This window comes from Scomber scombrus, chromosome 8, assembly GCF_963691925.1.
Source record: "Scomber scombrus chromosome 8, fScoSco1.1, whole genome shotgun sequence".
Classification (NCBI taxonomy): Eukaryota; Metazoa; Chordata; class Actinopteri; order Scombriformes; family Scombridae; genus Scomber; species Scomber scombrus.
In genome coordinates this window covers 30,842,992-30,848,991 of record NC_084977.1, presented here as the reverse complement: position 1 = coordinate 30,848,991, position 6,000 = coordinate 30,842,992, and positions in this window count along the sequence as shown.

The following is a 6,000-nucleotide window of genomic DNA, read 5'->3' as shown; positions in this document are numbered from 1 at the left end:
CCTCCACCAAGTATGTGCCAATCGCTTCACTGCTTTTTCACAGTCCAAAGGAACCGTTTCACTTATCTACATGACACACACAACATTTATCAGTGTTTCTGGTTTCACACACATGTACACAACTTTCCGAGCAAAACATGTTGCTAAAAATGTGTTTTACCTGTTCAGATATGACAAATATAGTATTAATCAAGCTATATAATAATTCACTATGGGAATCAACCACTTATTTGCATAATCATTATTTCGTTATTATACTAAAAAATACCCAATGACACAAAATGATGGTGTCGCACAGTGGCAATGCTGTTAGGCCATCATGACAGATAACGGTTCATTTTTGGCAGCACACTCCAGGCCGTCATTGACCTTATGGGCCAGGGTAAGGGGAAATAAGCTCCACCTTAAATTAAACTCAGATGGGTATACAAAGATGCAATTCTCAGGTAGTTATTCAGTGAGTTGCCCATGGGCCTGCCCCAGTTTATCTGTGTAATGCATGTAAATCTATTATTGCATTGAACTCTGCTTGACTCAGTGTGTTTCTTTTTTGTTAAAGATACATATTGATAACAGCCCTAAGTTTCAACAGGCCAAGCTAAAGGTTTTTCTGAAACAGTCGCTCTTTACCCATCATATTGATAGATACAGTAACTTCAAATGTTCAACTGTTTGAATAAATACTGTCTGGACTGTGTTTTTGGTATATTTTGACCGTATATCTATGCGATTTCTAAGTATTTTGACTGGAATTCTGCAAGAGAAGTACTTTAAGAGTAGGTTTATACCAGGATGAAAAACAGCGTTTCTGTCTGGAATCAAACCTTTCTGAAGACCTGAATCAATGTGAAGCAATTATGTTGAAAATGGTTCACTGTTTGGAAGTATTAGATACAATTAAAATGGTGCCATCTGCTGGCCAGTCATTATTTAAAACAGGAGCAGTCGATGCACAATACATTTAATGAACCAGATTAAGCACAATGCACATTTCCATCTGTTGTCTCTGGCTGCACATACATGCAAATATAACCATATAAAAGTAATAATTCCACAGGATAAATACACCTATAGGACACATTAGTATGTATACATTAAAAGAGGCATTATCAGACTTTAATGACTATATAACTGTCTTTCAACCATTTTTTAAATATTCATTTTAAACTGATTACAACTACAGTACTTTGTATTGTTTGCTGCTGCAATTGAAAAAGCAGTATGAGCAATTTTGATGTGATAGTCTCCACTCGTTGCTGATTTTGTTTGTCTTATTTCACCATTAACTGTTAGAATATATTGTTTAAGGGGTGGTATATGGAATTTAGTCATAATTCAATTGAAATATGAAATAAGATATTGTGAAATAAATAACCATTTGAAATAATAAAACTGATTTTTTTAAATTCAGTCCATTATTATGAAAAATTCTTCATTATTATAAATACTTTCCATGTTAATAGAATATAATTTTTTCATAATTTCATCTTGATTTCATAATAGGTTTTTCAAATGTGCTTTCTATCAGAATGACGTGTTTCCGAATGGCCTTTTTATTTCATAATGGTGTTTTTCAGCACAATGACTCTGTCTGCCAATCAGAGACAGTTGGACCTGCACAGTGATTCGCTGATCCTTCTGTCTTTGGTTCTGACATCGACTATTCTCCCAGAATGCCTGTGCACAAAATAAAGATGGAAAAAATTTTAAAATGTGCAATGTTAAATGTGGCAGCAGGAAGTTGCGAATGTGTTTGTGTTGGTGGGCACAAACCAGACATAACACAAGATGATTGGGGGACAGCATGTGTAATTGGTAAAAAGTTGATTTGGTTCAGTGGTAAGGGTGAGGGTAAGTCTCCTGGAAATGAATGTAAGCATGTTTAAGTACCCGAAAAGTGACAGAGGTAAGAATGTGTGGATGTAGCAAGGATATCGGTGAGGCTTCCCCCAAGTCGTCTTTCTCACAGAACAATAACTCCACCACAGGCCAAAGGCACAGTTTCACTTTCACTAGGGTTTCTGTTCTTACACACAACTTCCTGAGGAAAACATGTTGCGATAAAAGCAGGTTCCCATCCAGCTCCAGCTTTTGTTACCTGTGACAGTTGGAGCTTGAAGAGTGCATTGTGAGGTTGCATTTGTTTGTAGTACAAGCAAGTTGAATTGCTCACAACATTAGTTTAGCAGTATTTGCAACAACAGTTTCTGTTTTGTGCACTTTTGACCACACTACCTCTCTTCTGTTCAGATGCATATCTTTTAGACACGTAGCTACCATTGCAGACTGTCTACATCCCCGGTTGATTTCCGTTGTGTTGTGACACAGTGATTAATACTGTCACAGTTTAACCACAGTTTGCATGTTCCTGTGACAGCTCATTCAGTCTGTGAGAAAGTGTAACTCTCCAAAGTCATGCTGAGAAAATGTTTAACTCATAAAGCAATGAGAGTGGTGTTTATGTACCATAGTTAGATGTAACCTAATATATCCCTGAAGATGTGAGGGAAAACATTATATGAATTTATATAAATGTTTGTGTGACTTTATATAAATGTTTGTGTGAACTTCTGAACGATTAAAACATTCTTAGTGACAGGTAGGGGTGGGAATTGATCAGATTTTATTGATACCAATGCCATTATTAATTGTGCTTATACGTCTGATTCTGAAAAGTCTGAAAAAAAGTTGGCCTACACAGGTTTTCAGTGGCAATGTAACTGTTATGTTATTATCTCTACTGTTCATTTATAACTTTTATGTTGGTCTTTTTCTACTTTTTTGCTTTGTTTTGAGTTGTTTTAGCTGCAAGTGGAGCAGTTGTTCCTCTGCTGTGCTTTCTGGTTGTCAGTGTGTGTTGTGAAACATGTCTGCATGGACTGGTTTCTCGGACTTGAACAACTTTTCAGGTTCACAATTTTTTTCTTGCTTAAACCCCAAAGTAAAATGCCAGCCCCAGAGGACCTGAGAGATTTGAATGGTTCATAGCTGATAAGCATAGAAATATAATTTGGTGCCAGACCAGGGAGAGCTCTGTAGAGAATCATGGATATTATTAGTGAATAAGTAATAGTGTTATTGTTTGTAAACTGTTTTTCAAGAATTTTACTGAGAGGTGGGAGACTCTTTTAGGGTTAGTGTGGTCAATTTTTCGTACACCTCTGAAAAGAGTATAAGATAGCACAGGGTACCTCAAGTACCTCTTCTTCCACTGCCAATACTTTTACTCAGTTAGAGGAAGAGAAAATAAAAATGCATAGGAACTTCAAATCACTAAGTCCACCCCTGCTGTTAGCTGTGGGAAAATCAGTAAAAACAAAAACAAAAGAAAGTGAAGTCACTGACACTCACTAATAAGCTGTTTTAGAGGTGTTGGTTTCATTCTGAGTGGAGAGGAGGTACAGATATTACTTCTCAAGCAAACGAGTGTTGAATTGCGACTGGGTGAGTTTGATTAAAATATTTTTGAAATTCTATTTATATGAGGTTTAAGATGATGTTTTCATTGTATTATTTATTGAAGTTATTTCATAATATTACAGTTTCATTGGATTCTGTGCAATATAAATTCTGATGTGAATCATGTCATCTCGTTTCTGTACTGGTGTGTAGGTGTACTCACACTTTCACTTGTGAATTTTGACAATGTATAAATATATATTTATATGTATATTTATACTTTACATGGAACTGATTTCTTTAAAAATATATGTGTTACAATATTTTTCCCAATATTACACAACTTATTGTGCTAACTTACAGTAGCCTAAAAAAGTAATATGGACATATTTTATTGGGTACAGTCATCTGGGGCAATTTGGGGTTCAGTATCTTGCCCAAAGACACATTAACATGTGGATTGGAGGAGCCGGGAATGGAACCGCTCTACCTCCTGTTTTTTAATTATTGTAATATACTGTAATTACTAATTATATAATAAATGAAAATGTTTATATATGTATTCACCCAGACATTACTTCAGGTGGAAAAAGATGAGGACTTGATGGCTTGTTGAACTGTGTATTGCAGCTGTTAATTTAAGCATTTATAGTAACTTCCTCTTTTTAAACACAGGTTCACTATATAAAGTGTTTCCTGTAATCTGCAGATTTTCTCATCATGATGAAGCTGATCTTGTCTCTCACTCTCATTTGGACTCTCTCCACCACAGGTAACCTCACTCACTCTTAAAGCCACAGTTAAACGGAAGTAAGAGCATCTTTAGTTTCTGTACTGTCACGTATTTTTCCAGTCAAATGGAAAATGATATTATATTATTTAAGAGATGAATTTTTACAAGAGAGATTTTAAAAATTTGAGTCAGAGTTAGGCAGGTTAGGGAGCTATAAGGGATGGGGGAGAGATGAAATGAAAAATGAAAACATTGAAAACAAGAGAGAACAAGAAACACACAGTAACTATTAACTGCTAAACTTGTCAAACTCACTTAACCACCTACAAAGTATGTGTGGTGGTTCACCAGCAAAAAACATTGCTGGTGAACATTTGCAGAAAGCCGTTATGTTGTCTTAAAAAAAAGTAGAAAGAGATATAATGCAGGCGTAACCATGACAGAAAACTGTACACCTAAATGCTGCAGCCATTAATTTGATGACTGACTTTTGATTTTTAATAATTGTTGATAACAATTTATTGGATAGATTTTTGACTCTCCTCAGATTAACTTTGCATACTGTGTTAATATGACAAACATGATTCATGCGGATTGTTCATCTCACCATCTTTTATTCAATTAATTGCAGCTAAAGCTCTCAGGTGTTTGGTTGGTGAACGGAGTGACAACAGCTCCCGTCTCTGTAAACCTGGCGATGGTGATCGTTGTGCAACTATTATCACACAAGGTAACTGTAAAAGTATTGAAAATAAGTCTGATTTTTCCTCAATTTCTTCGAATGATTTTATTTTACATTTCTGAATTACAGTGTTTCATTTGTGTTTCTGTTTACAGCAAAAGTGGGAGGGATTTTGAAAACATCCACAAAGAGGCTGTGTGTGCCATCCTCCCTTTTCAGTGAAGGATATCAAACATTTGCATACAATGTTGGTTCTGGACCTACATTTGTAGTTGTTATTGTGTGCAAAACAGATAACTGCAACACTCATCAACTTATTGGTAAGTAAAGACACAAAATCACATGTAGTATCAATGTTGGTCACTGTTCTGCTCTCAGTTTCTTCATGTCTCCTGTTCTGTTTCAGACCATGAAATGCTAGTGAGCAACAACCTACAGTGTTACACTTGTGATGATCAATTTTCTGCTGTGTGTAATAAGACAGTACAGTGTGTGAACACGGAGGACCGCTGCCTTAGTGGGACTGGTGAGCCCTTGTGATCATTTTATGCATCAAAACATATTATTGCTACCTTTAAGTGCAATTGCTTCAATCTTAAAAGCTTTTAAAAACTGTGGTCTAACAATGATTTTGTCATTAACAGCAAATAACAGCAAAACATTTCATGCCTTGGGGTGTGCCTCTGCAAACCTCTGTGAAGTTCCTGCTCGCTTGGAGTTCCTCAAGAATGTTACATTCCTTCGTCCACCAAAATGTTGTAAAGGCAACTTGTGTAACTCAGCCTGGTCTGTCAAACTGAATGTGATCCCTTTGCTGTTTGGGCTCATTACCCTTATCTGATATTAGAACAACAAAACTGCAAAAGGACATGTGTAGTGTGTGTGAATAAGTCAGATACATCTATCATCATTTACACAGTGAGATGTCTTGAATGTTTTGAATGTTTTAGCTTGGTTGATCATTTTTAATCATAACTGCAGCATCCTAGTAAAAAAAAAAAAAGTTAGCTGATGATAATGATAATCCTTACACCTTACAATGAACGCTAACCTTTGGCAAATAATTTAGTGTTCATGAAAATGCATCCAGATTTATGCTATTGATGATGCATTCACTTCATAAATCATGACACACTGCTCTGCCGTACATGAAAGCACATGAGCTACTTTTAATAATAAAAAACTA